The sequence below is a fragment of the Salmo salar genome, chromosome 21 (genome assembly GCF_965601325.2).
Source record: "Salmo salar chromosome 21, fSalSal1, whole genome shotgun sequence".
Lineage (NCBI taxonomy): Eukaryota > Metazoa > Chordata > Actinopteri > Salmoniformes > Salmonidae > Salmo > Salmo salar.
The window spans coordinates 31,302,031-31,326,107 of NC_138311.1; positions in this window are offsets into that span (position 1 = coordinate 31,302,031).

The window sequence follows — 24,077 nt, forward strand, 5'->3', positions numbered from 1 at the left end:
CTAGGGGTTCCGCTGGCGGAACTTGGTTCTGCTAGCGGAACACCTAGATGTAAGAGGTTAGCCTTCTCTCCTGCACTAATTTTGCTCTTGGACTGCTTAGCCACAAGCTCTGGGCATGCTCTGCCAAGCATTTTTCATTTTCTTTATCACCATTCTTTTAATTAGGCATATTGTAATGATTTAGCCTACCCCACCTACAGTAGCCTATATCTAGTTTATAGTCTACTTTCTAACATTAAATATTTAGTTTCTATTTTGAAGGACTTCAAATGTATTAACGGATGTTTTAGGTAGGCGATACATAGGCTACTGTAATATGTATTTTAGTTTTTCTTGGAATAGAAACACCATAATATAATCAGTTTGATTAAGCTAAAATATCCTAAATAAATCGTAAATAATAAAGGCCAGCTTCTTTTCATAAATAAAAGGGAATAAATGATCTCAAACTGCAGCGGTTAAATGATTTGCGCACAGAAGCAAGCACCAACAAGCTTCACATTGAGCGTGGGCAACTGCATGTAGCTAGCTAGATAATAATAATTATTATTAGAATAATAATAATAATATTTAATTTGTACAGCAAATTTTCCACACTCAATGTGCTTAAGGGAGGAAGCAAAACAAAAACAATGTCATGTCCTGACCATAGTAAGATGTTATTTTCTATGGTAGAGTTGGTCAGGGCGTGACAGGGGGTGTTTTGTGTTTTTCAATGTTTTCTATATCTATGTTTAGTTCTAGTTTTCTATTTCTATGTTGGCTTGTTTGGGATGATCTCCAATTGGAGGCAGCTGGTCCTCGTTGTCTCTAATTGGAGATCATATTTAAGTAGGGGTTTTTCTTCCTGGGTTTTGTGGGTGATTATTTTTGAGTAGTGTTTGTTCTCCTCTGCGTCACGGTTTGTTGTTTTGTCAATTCAGTTTATATATGTATTGCAACATTTCACAGATTAAATCAAATGTGGAACTACACACACGCTGCACTTTGGTTCCCTCTCTATGACAGTCGTGACAAACAAAAAACAGCAACAATACATAAAAAATGATAAAAAACAATACATCACAATACATCAAACCACTAATGCAAAATATAGACTTGAAACAGATTATGCGATCAAGCATTAAAAGTTAGCTTGAATAGGTAGGTCTTTAGTTGTGTTGTAGACAGGGAAATTAAAGCTGAAATATGTTGATAGAGCATTCCAGAGCTGAGGGGCCACATGTGAGAAGGCCCTGTCACCCATGTTGGCACAAGTTTGTGGCTGGTGTGACTAGGTTGTTTAATGATGGAAGTGTGCATGCTGGGGAGTAGTTATCTAGAAGTTGGCATATGTATGTAGGTAGAGCCTTCAAAGTGGGCAGCAGAATCTTAAATGTAGTCCTGTATTGAACAGTAAGCCAGTTGTGATGGAATAAAACAGGGATTGTGGATTTTTTGTGTCGTTTGTGAGAGCATCCTGGCAGCTGCGTTCTGGATCATCTAGAGTTGAGAGGGGAACCATACCCTTACAGATACTATTGGGCTGGCTAGTATTTACCAGCGGTGTTTAACTAGTGTCTAAAAATAGTTAGGGTAGATCCCAAAATATTATTTTTGTATTTGGGGAATAAACTTGAACTACTCAAGCATAAAAATTCTAATACATTTTGTTGTTATTGTTATAGTTGTAGCCCTAGATGATTGTCACAGTTAAAAGGATGATTGAGCTTATTTCCATGAAATTCATTTTACCTTGAGTTGGCTTGATGAAATTGAGATGGCATCTACAATAATCCATTATTGACTTTGTTGCTCCACATGCTAACAGTTTGCCCTCCTCATAAAACTGGTTGTCAACACCCTCGATATAAGCATTGTACGAATTGCATGCCAAAATAAACACTCTAAACTAGGGTACATCGATCTGTTTTTTGTTGTTGTTAAAAATGCAAAAGCTAGCAGTTGATGACAGTGACTAGTGTGGATTTTAATCTCTCGGATCCATACCCTTGCTTAAACCTCAGGTGTAAACCTTTTGGAACAAAAATGCTTAGTGTTAGATTTTCCCATCAGAAAACTTGTCACACTTAACCACTATGCTAACACCACCAGCTGACCATGTACAGGACCTCCTATGTGTGAGCAAAAAATGTATGGGCCTGATCACAGAATTACATAGAATTACTATTAATTCAATAGGATCTCTGTGGACCTAGTCGTAAAGATTTGTCTTGAATCTTTTAAAACAAATGACCTTTTATTGTGGCATAAACACAACCAGTTATGATGTCATCTGATTGTCAAATGATCACTCCAGTGAAAGTGCTCCATTACTGCTACCTGCGCATGTTCATCCACTCACAACATATTTACAGCCTCCAAACAGTGGTGAATGGAAAGAGACATCTTTTACACAAAACACCAAAAAGTGTGATGACATTTGTCCATTGTCACTAGGCCAGAATTTATGCATTCACTGTTGTCCGTGCGTGTTGGTGTCGGCCACTCATCCCTGTCTTGGCAAAATGTCAGTGTTTTCGTTGAACCACATCGCATTTTAGAGTGTATACCACCCGTTTACAAGTCCATTCACCGAGTTATGCTGTGATGCGCACTATATCACCAGTGCTCATTCATAGCCCGGTGCGATCTGTGCCTGCGCCCCGCATTTGCCGTGCTAGAGTGGGCATTCAGCCAGGACGGATTGTGCTGGCTCAGCGCTCCTGGTCTCCAGTGCACCTCCTCGGTCCAGGATATCCTGCGCCAGCTCTACGCACTGTGTCGCCAGTACGCCTTCACAGCCCAGTTCGTCCTGTGCCAGCGCCTCGCACTTGCCGGGCTAAACTGAGCATCCAGCCAGTACGGGTTGTGCCAGCCATACGCTCCAGACCTCCAGTGCACCTCCACGGTCCAGTATATCCTGTCCCGGCTCCTCGCAGTCGCCCTGAAGTGACACAAAAGCGGAGGGATCAGCAGGCGGAGCGGGGGCTACGCCCCGAACCGGAGCCGCCTCCTCTGCTGGAGGATCCGCGGGATGAGAAGGTTCTTCGTCCTGCACCAGAGCCGCCACCGACATTAGTCACCCACCCACCCACACGCTGCACTTTGGTCCGCTCCTTCCGACGAGCGACGTGACACATGTACAGTTAACGGTACATCGTTTAACATTATTCAAATTATCGACTTCGTCACATATGGATTATTTGACTCAAGGACAAGCAGGACTTATCTTTTTCTGTAAAAGCACATGGCTGTGAATGACAAAAAGGAGCAAAACGTGCCTATTGAATTATGTCAACTAGTAAGGATGCATCATGCATTCGGAAAGTATTCAGACCAACTACTTCTACGTTTAGTTACGTTACAGCCTTATTCTAAAATGGATTAAATAAATAAAAAATCCTTGTCAATCTACAAACAAAACCCCACAGTGACAAAGCAAAAACAGGTTTTTAGGAATTTTTGTAAATAAAAAACAGAACATATTCAGGCCCTTGCTATGAGGCTCGAAATTGAGCTCAGGTGCATCTTGTTTCCATTGATCATCCTTGAGATGTTTCTACAACTTGATTGGAGGCCACCTGTGGTAAATTCAATTGATTAGATATCATTTGGAAAGGCATACAACTGTCTATGTAAGGTCCCACAGTTGACAGGGCATGTCAGAGAAAAAAACAGGCCATGAGGTCGAAGGAATTGTCTGTAGAGCTCCGAGACAGGATTGTGTTGAGGCAAAAATCTGGGGAAGGATACCAAAAAATGGCTACAGCATTGAAGGTCCCCAAGAACACAGTGGCCTCCATCATTCTTAAATGGAGGAAGTTTGGAACCACCAAGACTCTTCCTAGAGCTGGCCGCACATCCAAACTGAGCAATCGGGGGAGAGTGCCTTGGTCAGGGAGGTGACCAAGAACCCGATGGTCAATCTGACAGCGCTCCAGAGTTCTTCTGTGGAGTTGGGATGACCTTCCAGAAGGACAACCATCTCTGCAGCACTCCACCAATCAGGCCTTTATGTTAGTGGCCAGACAGAAGAAATTCCTCAGTAAAAGGCACATGACAGTCCGCTTGGATTTTGCCAAAATTCACCTAAAGAACTCTCAGACCATGATAAACAAGATTCTCTAGTCTGATGAAACCATGATTGAACTCTTCGGCCTGAATGCCAAGCGCCACGTCTGGAGGAAACTTGGCACCATCCCTACGGTGAAGCATGGTGGTGGCAGCATCATGCTGTGGGGATGTAGTCAGGATTGAGGGCAAGATGAATGGAGCAAAGTACAGAGAGATCCTTGATGAAAACCTGCTCCAGAACGCTAAGGACCTCAGACTGGGGCGAAGATTCACCTTCCAACAGGACAATAACCTTAAGCACACAGCCAAGACAACGCAGGAGTGGCTTCGGGACTAGTCTCTGAATGTCCTTGACTGGGCCAGCCAGAGCCCAGACTTGAACCCGATCTAACATATCTGGAGAGACCTGAAAATAGTTGTGCAGCGACGCTCCCCATCCAACCTGACAGCGCTTGAGAGACTCTGCAGAGAAGAATGGGAGAAACTCCCCAAATACAGGTGTGCAAAGCTTGTAGCGTCATACCCAAGGAGACTTGAGGCTGTAATCCCTGCCAAAGGGTCTGAATACTTACGTAAATGTGATTTTTTCTGTTAGTTTTTTTATGCATTTGCAAGAATTTCTAAAAACCTGTTTTTGCTTTGTCGTTATGGGGTATTATGTGTAGATTGATGAGAAATCAATTTAATCAATTTTAGAATAAAGCTGTAATATAACAAAATGTGGAAAAAGTGAAGGGGTCTGAATACTTTCTGAATGCACTGTACATTGGCCTTCCCTGTAGCTTCCCTGTAGCTCAGTTGGTAGAGCATGGTGTTTGCAACGCCAGGGTTGTGGGTTCGATTCCCACGGGGGGCCAGCACAGGGGGGAAAAAAACAAAATTGTATGAAATGAAATGTATGCATTCACTACTGTAAGTCGCTCTGGATAAGAGTGTCTGCTAAATGACTAAAATGTAAAAAAATGTATATTGGTCCAGTTGTTCCAGACCTAGAGGAACAAGTTGAACCTTTTTTGGATCTCCCTCTGGTGGCCAAGCGTACCTATTTCAAAACATTTCATTGGTTGGCGCACTACTACCATACATTTTTTGCATTGATTAATTTGTTATTTGTTCCTGGTAATACAAGTGAGTCATTGTATCCAGGTGGCTAACTGTGACATGTTTTTTTTGGGGGGGGGGGGGGGGGGGGGGTTGTTTCAGTTGATTTACACAACATGCCTACCAGTTTTAAGATGCAAAATAAGAAATAAGACAAAAACACAGAAAACTTGAGCGTGCATAACTATTCACCCCCCCAAAGTCAATACTTTGTAGAGCCACCTTTTGCAGCAATTACAGCTGCAAGTCTCTTGGGGTATGTCTCTATAAGCTTGGCACATCTAGCCACTGGGATTTTTTCCCATTCTTCAAGGCAAAACTGCTCCAGCTCCTTCAAGTTGGATGGGTTTCGCTTGTCTACAGTAATCTTTAAGTCATACCACAGATTGGATTGATTGGATTGAGGTCTGGGCTTTTTCCTTGATGGCCAAAAAGCTCAATTTTAGTCTCATCTGACCAGAGTACCTTCTTCCATATGTTTGGAGAGTCTCCCACATGCCTTTATGCGAACACCAAACATGTTTGCTTATTTTTTTCTTTAAGCAATGTTTTTTTTCTGGCCACTTTTCCGTAAAGCCCAGCTATGTGGAGTGTACGGCTTAAAGTGATCCTATGGACAGATACTCCAATGTCCGCTGTGGAGCTTTGCAGCTCCTTCAGGGTTATCTTTGGTCTCTTTGTTGTCTCTCTGATTAATGCCCTCCTTGCCTGGTCCGGGAGTTTTGGTGTGTGCCATCTCTTGGCAGGTTTGTTGTGGTGCCATATTCTTTCCATTTTTTTATAATGGATTTAATGGTGCTCCGTGGGATGGCCAAAGTTTTATATATTTTTTTATAACCCAACCCTGATCTGTACTTCTCCACAACTTTGTCCCTGACCTGTTTGGAGAGCTCCTTGGTCTTCATGGTGCCGCTTGCTTGGTGGTGCCCCTTGATTAGTGGTGTTGCAGACTCTGGGGCCTTTCAGAACAGGTGTAGATATACTGAGATCATGTGACAGATCATGTGACACTTAGATTACACACAGGTGGACTTTATGTAACTAATTATGTGACTTCTGAAGGTTTGCACCAGATCTTATTTAGGGGCTTCATAGCAAAAGGGGTGCATTTTTTGAAGCAAGTAATTTTTTTCATTTCACTTCACCAATTTGGACTATTTTGTGTATGTCCATTACATTAAATAAAAATACAAATCTATTTAAATTGCAGGTTGCAATGCAACAAAATAGGAAAAACACCAAGGGGATGAATACTTTTGCAAGGCAACTGTACTACACATTTTGTTGTGTTACAGCCTGAATTCAAAATTGATTAAATATATATTTTTCTCAACCATCTACACACAACACCCCATAATGACTAAGTGAAAACATATTTTTAGGACATTTTTGCAAATCTGTTGAAAATAAGTGGCAGGTAGCCTAGTGGTTAGAGCGCTGGGCCAGTAACCAAAAGGTTGCTAGGTCAAATCCCTGAGCTGACAACATAAAAATCTGTCATTCTGCCCCTGAACAAGGCAGTTAACGCACTGTTCCTAGGCAGTCATTGTAAATAAGAGTTTGTTGTTAACTGACTTGCCTAGTTAAAAAAAAGTATTCACATCCCTGTCTCAATACTTTGGAGAAGCACCTTTGGTGGTGATTACAGCTGTGAGGCTTTTTGGGTAAGTGTATAAGAGCGTTGCACACCTGGATTATAAAATATTTGTCCATTATTCTTTTTTAAATTCTTCAAGCTCTGTCAAGATGATTGTTGATTTTCTCTTGTTGCCATAGTGTCCTAGTTACAGTTTTGACTTAACCTTTTTAGAGTTTTGACTTAACCTTTTTAGTCAGTGGGCTAAATCAGGGTCACACAGAGTGTTGCTGGTAGTCTTAAATATCCTTTCCTAGAGTCAAATGACCAAATCGCCCTCTAGTGGCCTCATGGATGGAACGTTAATATAATATTTTTCATAATTTCATCAATAATAAACTTTTTTTTTTAATAACGCAGAAAATCTGGTGTTTATGTCAAACGGTTGTTTGTATTATTTCAGTCTCTGTGATGTATATAACATGTAATATCAAAATTGAATACATTTAAACTCTATATCTGACATGGTACAGGTGGCTTATTTTTTTAAGCCCATAACCAAGTGTGTGAGGTGTATACCTTTGTTTCAAAGTAGATGTATTTAAGACTACCAGCAACACTCTGTGTGACCCTGATTTAGCCCACTGCACTAAAAAGGTTAAGTCAAAACTGTAACTAGGACACAGAAACATTTAATATAATCTTGGTAAGCAACTCCAGTAAAGATTTGTTCTTGTGTTTTGGTAATTGTCCTGTTGAATGGTGAATTAGTCTCCTAGTGTCTGGTGGAAAGCAGACTGAAACAGATTTTCCACTAGGATTTTGCCTGTGCTTAAAGTTGTGTTCTGTTTCTTTTTATCCTAAGAAACTCCCTAGTCCTTGCCGATGACAAGCATACCCATAACATGATTCAGTCACCACCATGCTTGAAAATATGAAGCGTGGTTGGTATTCAGTGATGTGTTGTGTTGGATTTGCCCCAAACATAGCGCTTTGTATTCAAGGTAAAAGGTTCATTTTTTGCCACATTTTTTGCAGTATTACTTAAGTGCCTTGTTGGAAGAAGGATGCATGTTTTGGAATATTTGTATTCTGTACAGACTTCCTTCTTTTCACTCTGTCATTTAGGTTAGTATTGTGGAGTAACTACAATGTTGTTGATCCATCCTCACTTTTCTCATATCACAAACATTAAACCCTGTAACTGTTTTAAAATCACCATTGGCCTCATGGTGAAATTCACGAGCAGTTTCCTTCCTCTCCGGCAACTAAGTTAGGAAGGAGGCCTGTATCTTTGCAGTGACTGTGTGTATTGATACACTATCCAAAACCTAATTAATAACTTAACCATGCTCAAAGGGATTTTCAGCGCCTGCTTCTTTTATTTTATTATACTATAAACTGTAATCTGTCCTAGTTGGTATGGCACATTTTTTACGTACCTACTGTGAAAAATACTAGGATCTGGCGAGTGTAACACAGAAATCGATGCTCCCTTGCCTGGTTGCAAAAATTCAAATGGTTTGCCAGATGTAACAAAACAAGCAATGAGTTACATCCATTTGAAGTCAATAACTTTTGACAGCTCCCCTTTTGATTTGAGCAAAACCTTTGCCCATTGTCGAAGTTCTCGGAAATGAACTTTTTGGACCTGAATGCCAAAACATTCAAGAGATAAAGGTGCTCAAAGTTGACCTATTTTGCATACCCCACCATACTATGAGCCATGCATGTCTTCATCACTGTAAAAGATAAACGATTGAGATTGATATAATATAAAAGCTTACAAACATAGTTGACAAACTATTTGATCATTTCGTTAAAAAAATGGTTTAATAATATTTATATATATTTTTCTCCATAAACATAAATTATCCAAAAACATGTCAGCTTCATATTTGCATGTGTTGTAACTTATACCCTATTTTACATCATCTGAGGTGTTGTGTTATGCCCGCCATCGTTTGAGACAAAACATGCTCTTGAATACAGAGTGGGTGTCATGTTTTGGCTGATAAATGTACTAAAATGGGAATACAATTTCAACTTTCAAATGGTACCACAAAGATTGTTGGAGGTCCACACACCGAGAATGTTGACTTGAATGGGAATATATGTTGTTTTAAATTATACTGGCAATCCCCAATAGGAAACCTATTGAAATCATAGAAATATAGATACTAGAACAGACAATAGCAATTCAGTTGACATTCGAAGGTGGGTGGACCGTCGCCCATCTTTGTGGTAGAAATTCAAAGTTATAATTTCAAATCAATTGAAATTTCAATGGTGTACCAGCTAAATTGCAGGGGTCTGAAGGGATAGGTCCATTCTATGAATGATATTTCTATGATTGAAATTACACCAACCATGTATTCAAGAGCATGTTCGTGTCTCAAACAAAGGCGGGCACAACACAAAAACCTCAGATGATGTAAAATAGGGTCTAAGCTAAAACATTTGCGAATATGGGAAAAATAGGAGTTGGGTTTTTAGATAATTGACGGTAAGGTAAGAAATGTCATAGTTTATAATATGTGTAATAAATATTAAACATTTTCACTACTCTCTTTTCTAAGCTTTAATATTATATCAAACTCAACCGTTGATCTTTTCCAGTGATGAAGACATGGATGTCTTTCATGGTATGTTGGGGTATGCAAAATGGGTCAACTTTGAGCACCTTTATCTCCTGAATGTTTTGGCATTTAGTTCCAAAAAGTCACTTTCTGACCATGGCTTCCATGGGCAAACTAAACATGTATGGAGATTTTGTTAAAATCAAAAGTAATACTGTCCAAAGTGATTGAATTCAAATAGATTTAACCAATGTATAGCGTAGAGAATAATTGTATGATATAAACCACTGTCTGTAAAATATATTTTCAATAACCCAAAATATTGTATTTTCAGCTGTTTAAAGCTGGCATACATAACCGTCAGTAAAAGAAAACTTGAAACTTAAGGACGGGAAGCATAGAAGTAGTGCACTTAGAATGGATTTTCCGCTTCTCAGACTTGCTTTCAGGACACCAGACCTCTGTAATTTTTCTAATTTGAAAAATTATAATAATACAAATATATATTTGGTACACAATAAAGAAAATCAATTACGGGTCAATATCTAAATACTGCTGCCAGGTTTAATCAAAGCTCAGAACGCTTATATTATTGATCTGACTGAGTTGTAATCACTCCTGGCTCTTTCTAGTAGAACATTCACCGATCTCTAACACCAAACTCTGCCCTCTCGAGGCACAGGCCAAGGGCCTGAGATGTGAAACTAACTACCTTAGCTCGAGAGTGAGTCGCCTCAAGTAGGCAACTTAAGACGCTCCTGACAGTGTGTTTGCGAGATGGAAAACACTCAAAACACTATTTGTTAACCATCCTGCGACTGCTGCCTTGTCTTCAGACATCCCCCAAACAAACAAAAACCGACTCTCGGGGAACAAGTGCACAACTGGTAAATAGTCGCTTATAGAGTCAGTTAGGTGGCTAGCTGCCGCAGAGACTTCTATTGCAGTAACAATGAAGGGCTCTGCCCACTGGGCAAGAACTGGTTGAATCAACATTGTTGTTTATTTTTTATGTGATGACGTTGAATCAACGTGGACAATTGATTGGATTTGCAAAAAGTCATCAATTTAAGGGAAAGTTGTCTTTTTTCACCCAACTTTTAACCTAAATCCAATAACATGGTGACACGTTTTTGTTGATTTCACATTGAATTCAAGTTATTTGACAGCGCAACCAAATAAATCATAACTAGATGTTGAAATGATGTCTGTGCCCAGTGGGTGACTAGTATTACTTAGCCAGCAAGAAAGATGAAGTAAGAAGCTAATGTTAAACTGAGCCTACCTCAGGAGGAGCAAAAAATAGGCTACCCAAGTTCTCATAATAACAATGCTTTACAGTGAGTAGGCTACTGAGACAGAGAGAGATGTGGCGCTGAGTGGTGAGACTGAGGCAGGCTGCAATGAATGCAGGAGAAGCAGAGGAAACACAGAGAGAGATGAAGCAAGCAGAGAGAGGGGTTAGTACAGTGGTTCCCAAACCTGGTGTCGGGCCTCATGTGGGGTCCGCTGAGAAAATCTATACTAATCTTAACAAACAAGTTAGGAAAGAAGATATGTTTCAGTATGAACATCCCCACATGGCCTATCTTCCCTATAAGCCTATAAAATGTAATATACCCACTGGAGTTTATAGTATACCAATTACTCACTTTTTTTACCACCACACCACTAAATGTTTCTTCTTAGCTTTTTCCTTTTGGCTATCATGGTCATCAAAAGCAGTCAATGGCAACTAAGTGACTGTGGATCAAACTTCAGACCTCAACGTCAGTGGTGTGGTCCAATCATTCGACCCCACTACAGGGACAGTCACAACGCTGAGCTGAAGTATTATTTCTCATTACTCCTGTACCTATCTCACACAGCACCAGATTAACAATAAAACCCAGATGGAGGTATCAGCAACCACTTTTGCAATAGAGTACAGCAATGGAAGCTTCATCAGCACTCGCTAAAGAACAAATGTAGTTATTTAGTGATGCCAACTGTGAGGACAGACGCTGGGAGATGAGAAGCACGTACAGGGAGTGAATATTTAATGAATAACGGACATGGAACAAAACAAAGACAGAGTATGGACAAGGGGAACACAACGACATTAATGCATCCACCAGGGAAGAAACTGAGGAAGTGATAGAATTTAGGAAGGCAATCAATAAAGTAGCATGCGCGTAACGATGGTGACAGGTGTGCGTAATGATGGGCCACCCTCGAGCGCCAGAGAGGGGGAGCGAGAGCAGGCGCCCCTCTAGGGGCGTCACCAGGCGTCCCATCTGGGCAACCCTGACGAGCCGGCTGAGGCATGGGAGCCTGACAACCCGGCTGAGGCGTGGAAGCCTGATGAGCCGGCAGAGGCGTGATGTGAGGTGGGAGACTGATGAGCCGGCTGAGGCGTGGTAGCCTGACGAGCTGGCTGAGGAATGACGTGGGATGGGAGCCTGATGAGCCGGCTGAGGTGTAGGAGCCAGACGAGCCAGCTGAGGCATGACATGGGATGGGAGCCTGCCGAGCTAGCCGAGGCAAGAAAACCTCTCGAGCCAGTTAAGGCATGGAAGCCCGACGAGCCAGCTGAGGCACCCCCGGTTCCTTCGGCAGCGGCACCCGGACCCGACGTCACCAACCCCAACAAAAAAACATAAAAAATACTCCCTGATGCTTCCAATATTGGTGTCTGCATTCTGTGAGGACAGACACTGGGAGACAAGAAGAAAGTATAGGAAGTGAATATTTAATAAATAACGGACATGAAACAAAACAAGGACAGCGTCTGGACAAGGGGAACACAATGACATTAATTATTTTCTAAATGTTTTATTTAACTTGGCAAGTCAGTTAAGAACAAACTCCTATTACAATGACGGCCTACCAAAAGGCAAAAGGCCTCCTGCAGACCTTAGGACAAAATACACATCACAACAAGAGAGACAACACAACACTACATAAAGAGAGACCTAAGACAACAACATAGCAAGGCAGCAACACATGACAACACAGCATGGTAGCAACACAACATGGTAGCAGCACAAAATATGGTACAAACATTATTGGACACAGACAACAGCACAAAGGGCAATAACGTAGAGACAACTATATATCACACAAAGCAGCCACATTAATGCAGCCACCGGGGAAGAAACTGAGGAAGTGACAGATATAGGGGAGGCAATGAATAAAGTAATGTAGTCCAGGTGAGTCCCATGAAGCACTGATACGCATAACAATGGTGACAGGTGTGCATAATGATGGGCCGCCTGGCGCCCTTGAGCACCAGAGAGGAGGACCGGGAGCAGCCGTAACAGCAAACTACATCTCACCCATGGTCTTTCCAGAACAGGGTATTGAGCTGAGGACCAGAGTCTATGCCAGCAATCTGACCTCCCAGTAGGCCTACAATGTGCTCCCTATATTTTCGAACTACATGCTCCAGATTATTCAACCTGTTTGTCCCCTGCTCCCAGGACCAGATGATCACCACGCATGAGAATGGAGAGAGCCATCCTCCCCGGACCAGATGACCACCATGCATGAGAATGGAGAGAGCCATCCTCCCAGGATCAGATGACCACTACGCATGAGAATGGAGAGAGCCATCCTCCCCGGACCAGATGACCACCATGCATGAGAACGGAGAGAGCCATCCTCCCCGGACCAGATGACCACCATGCATGAGAATGGAGAGAGCCATCCTCCCAGGACCAGATGACCACCATGCATGAGAATGGAGAGAGCCATCCTCCCAGAACCAGATGACCACCATGCATGAGAATGGAAAGAGCCATCCTCCCCAGACCAGATGACCACCATGCAGGAGGATGGAGAGAGCCATCCTCCCAGGACTAGATGACCACCATGCATGAGAATGGAGAGAGCCATCCTCCCAGGACTAGATGACCACCATGCATGAGAATGGAGAGAGCCATCCTCCCCGGACCAGATGACCACCATGCATGAGAATGGAGAGAGCCATCCTCCCAGGACCAGATGACCAGCATGCATGAGAATGGAGAGAGTCACACAGGTCAGGGAGAGTTTGAGAGGCTGGTTATAGGTACCCCCTAGACTCTCAGGCTCCAGTCGTGGGGGATGAGGAATGGGGTGTGCGGCTCAGGGTTATAAGGTGCTGTTAACAGTCACTGGCAGGGAACAGCCACCCTTAAATATGAGCAGCATATTTACAAAAGAAGGAATTGTGCAGAGGACAGAGTGCTGAGGGTGTCCATATGGATGGCATGACAGAGTAGGGCCAGCCCACTGCAACAAGTCAGGTGCAGGTGGGGGATCCCCCACAGAGACGGGCCAGGAGGGCCGCTGTGTCCAGCGCCGGGAAAGAAAAGCAGGCCCAGCGGTGGCGGCTCCCCAACTGAGGCAGGCAAGTCCCCCAGTGCTGGAACCAGAAGAGAGACTAGGGAAAGCCTCGGAGCAGGCCCCAACGGTAGACCGAAGGTCAGGGCCAGATCAGGAGGCAGATGGTGGATCAGCTCGGACCCCATGAGCAGGAATAGGGAGTGCCCCTGGGACAGGACATTGGGGGACGAAGTCTGGGCGAAGGTGGTGCACGCTTGGGCATGGGCATCCTGGACACCCGAACGAGACCCAGGGCTGTGGTTGGGTCAGGTGAAGCTGTACTGTCAGTAACTGGTGACAATGGTGTGGCTAGGTCCCTCCATGGGCCAAAGTCAGGGATGAACCGGTCATCGGAGGTAGCGACAGACAGGTCTGGTGCTGCTGGAGGGTCCCCTAGTGCAGGGACAAGCAGAGAGTCAGAGGCAGAGAAGGCTGCTGGCGACAGCTCGTCGGGTAACTTTGGTTGGTGATGATCTGGAGGTGTTGAGGAAAAGGGTCCAGTCAGCAACATAGGCTCACTAACGTGTGGCGATGCTGCTGGAATCGCATAGGCCGCCCGAGCTGGGGATCGGGAATGACATCTGGTGTGGGCATCCGAAGCAGGCAACTCCTGATGACCAGCAGGGGCCGAGGACATGACGTGTCCCTGCCCGGTCTCAGTCACAGCCGTGCCCAACAACAGTTTCGGGGCTGGAGAGGCAATATGTTCACACCCGATGGTCACAATCACACCTGGCAATGGTGCCAGGGCTGAAAAGACAACTTCTTGATGCTGTCCTCCATATGACTGTCCCATGTTCTCCACTGCAACCTGTTGGAGAGGGCTCTCCTCACCTGGTCTTCTGTTGCACAATTCAAAGAAGACTCTGTATATTCTGCTCAATACGGGAAAAACAGGCTTCCTGTACTCCATATGACGTATGCAGCGATGTCCACGGCGCTGCAACTCCCTGGTACTTCAACGTAGAAGAATAATCCACATGGTGGGTTGTTGGGGATGCGCCCCATCTGATGCTGAGTAGTATACCACAGTAGGAAGGGAGAGGCGATAGGATCCATGCTGCACCGTCGGCAGGCGTGGGGCTCCCATAGGCTCCAGAGAGGGGGTATAATCCACATGGTAGTAGTTCACTGGATACTCCGAAGCCATACTCCACTGGACTGCAGCTGGGCAGCGTGGAAAGTACCCTGTGTGGTCTCTGTTGGCCGCCATGCTGTAGTGGTGTCAGCAAAGTCACAAATCAGGTGAGACAAAAGACCATGAAAGAGAGGGACAAAAAATAGCTGTGAAATGGTTGTTTCTGCTGAATTTTTAAGGAATTTTTACATACAAAAATGTCCTGATAATTTGGTCCATATACCCCAATCACAACTGAAACACCAATATTTTTCTATACTACTTTAAACTGTGTTCTTAAAGGACAAATTAGCTAGCAACAGCAAGCTAGCTAAATAGGACAAATTAGCTAGCAAGTGCACGCTAACTAGCTAAATTGCCATACATGTTTAATGCTTTTCGACCTGTCCCCAAATTAATGTCATTGGTTCAGAGTTTGTTTTGATATTTTAACCTGCGTGTCGTGATCGCGTTTGGTGTAGGGGGACAAAATACATTTATGCACGATAGCGCATGATGGCGCACACGCACAGCCGGTTTGGGTTCCGTGTTACTTGGTTACACAATTGAATTGCTTTATTGATAAAAAAAATATTCAGTGACAGTCACAATATAACTCCCCAATATAGATCAAACAATAGACTTCAAAATAAACCAATCGTTATGGCGTCATGCTCAAGCAACAGACTACAAAATTACATAGAAACAACTCGTTGTCAATCACCATCAAGTAAAAAACATACACATTCAATAATAGTCAATAACCGGTCCCAACCTTATACAAAGGTGGGCATATAGTGATACAGAGAGGGGTTAGATCTTCAGTCTCAATTCATTTAAATGCACCAAATACCTGTTTACGCCTATACACAGAATACCCCATAATGTCAAAGTGGAATTATGTTTTTTTACAAAAAATATGAATATGAAAAGCTGAAATGTCTTGAGTCAAGAAGTACTCAACCCCTTTGTTATGGCAAGCCTAAATAAGTTCAGGAGTAAAATGTTACTTAAAAGTCACATAATAAGTTGCATGGACGGTCTGCAATAATAGTGTTGATGTTGAATCCCTGTAAATAAACATCCCCCACCAGGGAGGCCTAGAAGCTATGGCACACTATCTTAGTCAACTGGTACACTCCCTAGCACTAACTGTATTGTTGGACTTGCTGAGATTGTTCTGACTACGAACTTTTTCTTGTTTGAAAATTACATTTTCATTCAACTAAAGGGAACAGCTATTGGTAGTAAAATGGCACCAAATTATGCCAATCTGTATGTGGGTTTGTTTGAGAAGAATGTGGCTTTCAGCCCTAACAATCCATTCTTGCACCATATCAAGCCCTGGAAACACTTCATTGATGACATATTCCTTCTGTTGCAGTGCACAGCAGAGGACATTAAACATCTGAAATTCAACCGCACCTTTGATGTGCAGGTTTTCTGGACATTTTGATAAACAGGGAGGGGTCTTTAGCATGGACCTATACAGGAAGCCAACGGACAGGAATTCCATGTTACGCTGAGACAGTTTCCACCCTACACCCCTGAGAAAAAGCCTCCCTATCAGCCAATACAGTTGCGTACACAATATCTGTAGTACATAGAGTGACTATGACAAACAAGCCGACTGTCTGGATGAGCGTTTCAGACAGTGGGGTTACCCAGAGGACTGTCTGGATGAGCGTTTCAGACAGTGGGGTTACCCAGAGGACTGTCTGGATGAGCGTTTCAGACAGCGGGGTTACCCAGAGGACTGTCTGGATGAGCGTTTCAGACAGCGGGGTTACCCAGAGGACTGTCTGGATGAGCGTTTCAGACAGCGGGGTTACCCAGAGGACTGTCTGGATGAGCGTTTCAGACAGTGGGGTTACCCAGAGGACTGTCTGGATGAGCGTTTCAGACAGCGGGGTTACCCAGAGGACTGTCTGGATGAGCGTTTCAGACAGCGGGGTTACCCAGAGGACTGTCTGGATGAGCGTTTCAGACAGTGGGGTTACCCAGAGGAATGGCTGCATCATGACGCAAGGGACCGTTACAAAAATGTGACCCAGGATGACAGCTTGACGCCCCAACCACCCAGCCCCCCTGACAAATGAGTTCAATGCTTCCTTCAATACTCCCCACTTGGTAAACAGTTCGACCACATCATTAAAAGGCACTGATCCACAACTGGAAAATACGTTTAAAGAACCCCCGTGGGTAATCTTCAGACGTGCCCCCAACATCAGTCAAATAGTGGTGAGGCCTGATCTTCCACCGGTGCCACGTACTGTAGCACCTTCCTAGACAATGATTACAGATGTGGCCGATGTACCCATTGCAACGTTACCAACAAATGCACAATGTTCAATACTCTATCAGGGGCAAGGCCATTAAGATTAAGGGCATCATTACGTGTTCCACAAAAAACGTGGTATACCTGATGAAGTGTATTTGTGGTCTATGCTATGTAGGAAAAATGAAACGAGCTCTGAAAACAAGGATAGCAGAACACACGAGTAATATCAGGACCTTTGACCAGAAAAACCCCTGTGGCTGTGCATTTCATGGAGGCTCGTCACATCAGCTCTCTGAGCTAGCTTACATCGGTATCGAACACGTTAAGACTCCTAAGAGGGAGGAGGGGTGGAGATACTGATAATCTATTACTGAGAAGAGAATATTCACCATTTGTCTGCCATGTCTCCAAAAGGTCTGAACCAAGAGGTTGATATCAGACCATTTCTTACATGACTGTGTTAAGTTGATTTGTCATGCCATCCAGGTCTCCACTTTGTAATAACGTATGTATATGTTTGGATTTTCTGTAACTACTACATGTGCCCATCTCATTGATATCAAATTATTAGAGGTACACAACACAGGAGGCTGGTAGCACCTTAATTGAGGAGGACGGGCAAGTGGTAATGGCTGGAGTGGAATAGGTGGAAAGGTATCAACAACATCAAATGGATGGTTTTCATGTGTTTGATGCCCTGTCATTTGCTCCGTTCCAGCCATTATTATGAGCCGTCATCCCCTCAGCAACCTCCACTGGTACACAAGTTATTTTTGAAATAGGTCACCGTAATTATATCTACGGCCAACGCGAATCCTGCGCATAATGGTCATATGGGCAGGTATTCCATCATTTTTTTGTTTGTTACTGTTGCCTAGGTTTTTTTTACTGGGACAGATTTGTATGTATATAATCCTTTAGGACCATATGTACCTCTGTGATTTAACAGTGTGCAGGCCTTCCATGAACAGTGTGTGTTTAACATGATTTTTGAATGACTACCTCATCTCTGTACCCCACACATACAATTATCTTCAAGGTCCCTCAGTCGAGCAGTGAATTTCAAACCCACATTCAACCACGAAGACCAGGGAGGTTTTCCAATGCGTCGCAAAGAAGGGCTCCTATTGGCAGATCATTTTTTTATTTAACCTTTATTTAACTAGGCAAGTCAGTCAAGAACAAATTCTTATTTACAATGACGGCCTACCCCGGCCAAACCCGGACAATGCTGGGCCAATTGTGCGGCTCCCTATGGGACTCCCAATCACGGCCGGATGTGATACAGCCTGGATAGATTGGTAATAAAAAAAACAGACATTAATTATCCCTTTGAGCATGGTGAAGTTATTAATTACACTTTAGATGGTTTATCAATACACACAGTCACTACAAAGATACAGGCCTCCTTCTAAACTCAGTTGCTGAAGAGGAAGTAAACCACTCAGGGATTTCACCATGATGCCAATGGTGACTTTAAAACAGTTACAGAGTTTAATGGCTGTGACATACATATATATAGGAGAAAACTGAGGATGGATCAACAACATTGAAGTTACTTCACAATACTAACATATATGACAGAGTGAAAAGAAGGAAGCCTGAACAGAATAAAAAATATTCCAAAACATGCATCCTGTTTGCAACATGGCACTAAAGTAATACTGAAAAAAATGTGGCTAATTACACAACAACATAGGTATACATTTATGAAATGGTCATTAACTTTTACTTGTTTTAAACTTTCAAAACATTTATACATTGGGGTGCTCGTGAATATAGCTACCCAAAGCTCATCACCATCACAGAATCATCCCAAAGTACGATTTTAACCATCCCAAACTGAAAATGAACCGTCCCAAATTAAAATACTTTTTTTATTTTTAGATTTTGACATGCCAACCTGGTTCTACTCTAGTTCCTAGGTCATTCACAGTGATTTAAAAGGATAATAAGAGTACTACTGAAATAGATAAATGGGGCTGTCAACTGAGCCAGAAATTCATATGAAAAAATGTGCCTCTAAAAAGGCCAACATTGGAATAATATTGAAAAAAGGTAACTGACAAAATGAAGGAAACACTTGAGTAAATGAGGGATACAAAGTATATTGAAAGCAGGTACTTCCACACAGGTGTGGTTCCTGAGTTAATTAAGCAATTAACATCCCATAATGCTTAGGATGATGGAGGATATAAAAATGCCTAGTTGCCCATGTTTTAGGCTACCAAGGCCGGAAGAAAATATCTCAGGGGTCTCAAAGGAGCATAGGGAATGTAAAGGGTGTGTGTGTGTGTGTGTGTGTGTGTGTGTGTGTGTGTGTGTGTGTGTTTGTCAGTCAGTCACCAGATCTCAACCCAATTGAACACTTATGGGAGATTCTGGAGTGGCACCTAAGACATCTCAAAGTGTAGCCTAGGTGATATGTCCACACCGATGCTTGTATTTTATCCCCTTTATTTCCCCAATTTCGATCCGGAAGCCAGCAGCACCAATGTGTCAGAGAAAACACTTTTCAACTGAAAACCGAGGTCAGCCTGCAGGTGTCGGCCCGTCACAAGGATTCGCTAGAGCTAGTAAAGCCCTCCCGGCCAAACCCTCCTCTTCCCTAACACGGACAACGCTGGGCTCCGCCCTATGGGACTCCCGATCACGGTCGAATGTGATATAGCCCGGGATCGAACGAAGGTCTGTAGTGACGCCTCTAGCACTGCGATGCTAGAGGCCGCTGTGCCACTCGGGAGGCCATAGCCAAACTTCTAAATACATAAATATAGGCAAAACGCTAGTCATGAAGGACAAATACAGTATATTGTAGGATAATTAATATTAACCTCTAATGCTTGATTCTGTTCACGTACTCGAGGCACAAGAGCACAGAGAAAGGCCAGCCAGTGCCTGTTGCGCACAGCACAAACCACACACCTTGCAATCTGAGCAAAGGCAGTAAGCATTTTGAAACTATTTAACCATAAACAGATCTTAATTGATTAAAGAACCCAGAGATTTTATGTCATTTTATGAGACATGTCTTAGGCCTACCTTGTTTTGAAGTAGCCTAGCCTGGACAAAATCAGATCATAGTTGAGGGAATTATTTTATAAACATACCTTATGCCATTGAACCAGCATTTTCTCATGTTCTATCGGTTTTCAAATCAACCTTCTTTCATTGTCCAGCAGCCACAGACTCAATCCTAGTCATATGAACAACCCATGCTAGTTGTTGCATCTTTGAATTGAACCTCTTTCTAAATTTCTAATGGATATTTTCATCTCTGTCACATGAAACCGCTTGCATGTGTGGTGCGCTTTTTAGAGCATTGTGTTCCCTCAAATTGCATTTTGGAACATATACGTGTAGCCTATCATAATACCAATAAAACCTAGCGGTCAAACAAGGAAATGTTTCCAATCATAAATTTTTCCCTTAGGGGATTTTAGAAAAACTTAAAATAAGGGCTGAGTTTCGTGTAACTTACCCTTGCGTGACGTTTTGATAACCGTGTAAATCTCTCTAGGAAAAAGTGACTTTTAGGACAAGGTGTGTGGTCCAAGTCTGGGTTTAAGAGTCTTTTCCAGGCTTAAAAGAATAAACATTCATGCTGTCAATCCAGCATGACTTCTGCTGCGTTCAAAACAACTGGAAACTCGGAACTGGGAAATCTCAGACTTCAGTGAGTTCAAGACTTTGCTCTACTTTTTTCATTCAACTTTTTCACCCCGGACGCTTTATCTGGACATGGCTCTACACAACCTCCACCAGCCGAAGCTAAGTAGTAACATTAACATTATGCCTTCTAATTGCAGTCGCTATACTCATAATATACAGGAGAGCGATCGCCTTATGGTGAGGATAGCTGTGCTGCAAGCCCAGCTTCAGACTCAATCGTTAGGCAAGGGTCATTTAAGTGTAGGAAAGGATGAAACAGCGTCTGTGCCACCAATAAGTACAGATAGTAGTATAAATCCCCTCACACAGTCCCCGCAGCCGGACAATTTTCTCATGGCTTCTGGAAGGCAATGCTGTAGGAATGCTCAACCGGTGTCGCTCATTCAGCTGACAGAAACTTTCAACCGGTTTTCCCCATTAAGCAACGAGTCGGAGTCAGAGGCCAAGCCTTCTCTGGTCTCTCCTCCACCTGTTACGGGGTCTGAGACGCCAAAGCCTCCCACCATTAGCTCTGACAAATTGAAAACCCTAGTCATTGGCGACTCCATTACCCGCAGTATTAGACTTAAAAGTAATCATCCAGCGATCATACACTGTTTACCAGGGGGCAGGGCTACCGATGTTAAGGCTAATCTGAAGGTGGTGCTGGCTAAGGCTAAAACTGGTGAGTGTAGAGAGTATAGGGATATTGTTATCCACGTCGGCACCAACGATATTAGGATGAACCAGTCAGAGGTCACCAAGCTCAACATAGCTTCAGCGTGTAAATCAGAAAGAAAGTTGTGTCGGCATCGAGTAATTGTCTCTGGCCCCCTCCCAGTTAAGGGGAGTGATGAGCTCTACAGTCTCACAACTCAATTGCTGGTTGAAAACTGTTTTCTGCCCCTCCCAAAAGACTGGGACTCACCCACAAACAGGACCAAGCCTGGCCTGCTGAGGAGAGACGGACTCCATCCTAGCTGGAGGGGTGCTCTCATCTTATCTATTAACATAGACAGGGCTCTAAGATAGGGTGCAGGCCAGGCAGCAGGCTATTAGCCAGCCTGCCAGCTTAGTGGAGTCTGGCACTAGCACAGTCAGTGTAGTCAGCTCAGCTATCCCCATTGAGACCGTGTCTGTGCCTCGATCTAGGTTGGGCAAAACTAAACATGGTGGTGTTCGCCTTAGCAATCTCACTAGAATAAAGACCTCCTCCATTCCTGTCATTATTGAAAGAGATTGTGATATCTCACATCTCAAAATATGGCAACTTAATGTTAGATCCCTCACTTCCAAGGCAGTTATAGTCAATTAACTAATCACTGATCATAATCTTGATGTGATTGGCCTGACTGAAACATGGCTTAAGCCTGATGAATTTTCTGTGTTAAATGAGGCCTCTCCTCCTGGTTACACTAGTGACCATATCCTTCGCGCAGCCCGCAAAGGTGGAGGTGTTGCTAACATTTACGATAGCAAATTTCAATTTACCCCCCAAAACATTACTGCATTTTCGTCTTTTGAGCTTCTAGTTATGAAATCTATGCAGCCTACTCAATCACTTTTATAGCTACTGTTTACAGGCCTTCTGGGCCGTATACAGCGTTCCTCACTGAGTTCCCTGAATTCCTATCGGACCATGTAGTCATGGCAGATAATATTCCAATATTCACATGGAAAAGTCCACAGACCCACTCCAAAAGGCTTTCGGAGCCATCATCAACTCAATGGGTTATGTCCAACATGTCTCTGGACCTACTCACTGCCACAATCATACTCTGGACCTAGTTTTGTCCCGTGGAATAAATATTGTTGATCTTAATGTTTTTCCTCATAATCCTGGGCTATCAGACCATCATTTTATTACGTTTGCAATCGCAACAAATAATCTGCTCAGACCCCAACCAAGGATCATCAAAAGCCGTGCTATAAATTCTGTCAACCCAAAGATTTCTAGATGCCCTTCTAGACTCCCTCCACCTACCCAAGGACATCAGAGTACAAAAATCGGTTAACAACCTAACTGAGGAACTAAATTTAACCTAAATGTAACCCTACCTTTTCTGGTATACAGAAAATACCTGAGCCCTGAAGCAAGCTTCCAGAAAATTAGAACTGAAATGGCGCTACACCCTACTGGAAGTCTTCTGATTAGCTTGGAACGGCAGTATCGAAGAGCCCTCACTTCTCCACGATCATTCTATTTTTCCAACTTAATTGAGGAGAATAAGAACAATCCAAAATGTATTTTTGATACTGTCGCAAAGCTATCTAAAGAGCAGCGTTCCCCAAGAGAGGATGGCTTTCACTTTAGCAGTGATAAATTCATGAAATTTCGGGGTGGCAGGTAGCCTAGTGGTTTGTGCATTGGGCCAGTAACTGAAAGGTTGGTGGATCAAATCCTTGATCTGACATGGTAAAAATATGTCATTTTACTCCTGAACAAGGCAGTTAACCCACTGTTCCCTGTCATTGTAAATAAGAATTTGTTCTTATTTAGAACAATTTGTTCTTATTAACTGAATTGCCTAGTTAAATAAAAAAGTTATTTGACAAAATGATAATTGGAAAGCAAATTATGGACCTCAGTTGTCCTGAGTCTGCACATCACTACCAGGATCAAGGGAAACACTCAATGTTTTTAATCCTATATATCTTGACACATTGATGAAAATAGTCATGGCCTCTAAACCTTCAAGCTGCATACTGGACCCTATTCCAACTAAACTACTGAAAGAGCTGCTTCCTGTGCTTGGCCCTTCTATGTTGAACATAATAAACGCCTCCCTATCCACCGGATGTGTACCAAACTCACTAAAAGTGGCAGTAATAAAGCCTCTCTTGAAAAAGCCAAACCTTGACCCAGAAAATATAAAAAACTATCTGCCTATACTAAATCTCCCATTCCTCTCAACAACAAAAAATAAGCTGTTGCGCAGCAACTCACTGCCTTTCTGAAAACAAACAATGTATACAAAACGCTTCAGTCTGATTTTAGACCCCATCATCGCACTGAGACTGCACTCGTGTAGGTGGTAAATGACCTTTTAATGACGTCAGACCAAAGCTCTGCATCTGTCCTCGTGCTCCTAGACCTTTTGATACCATTGATCACCACATTCTTTTGGAGAGATTGGAAACCCAAATTGGTCTACACGGACAAGTTCTGGTTTAGATCTTATCTGTCAGAAAGATATCAGTTTGTCTCTGTGGATGGTTTGTCCTGTGACAAATCAACTGTAAATGTCGGTGTTCCTCAAGGTTCCATTTTTGGACCACTATTGTTTTCACTATATATATATTACCTCTTGGTGATGTCATTCGGAAACATAATGTTAACTTTCACTGCTGTTCGGACGATACACAGCT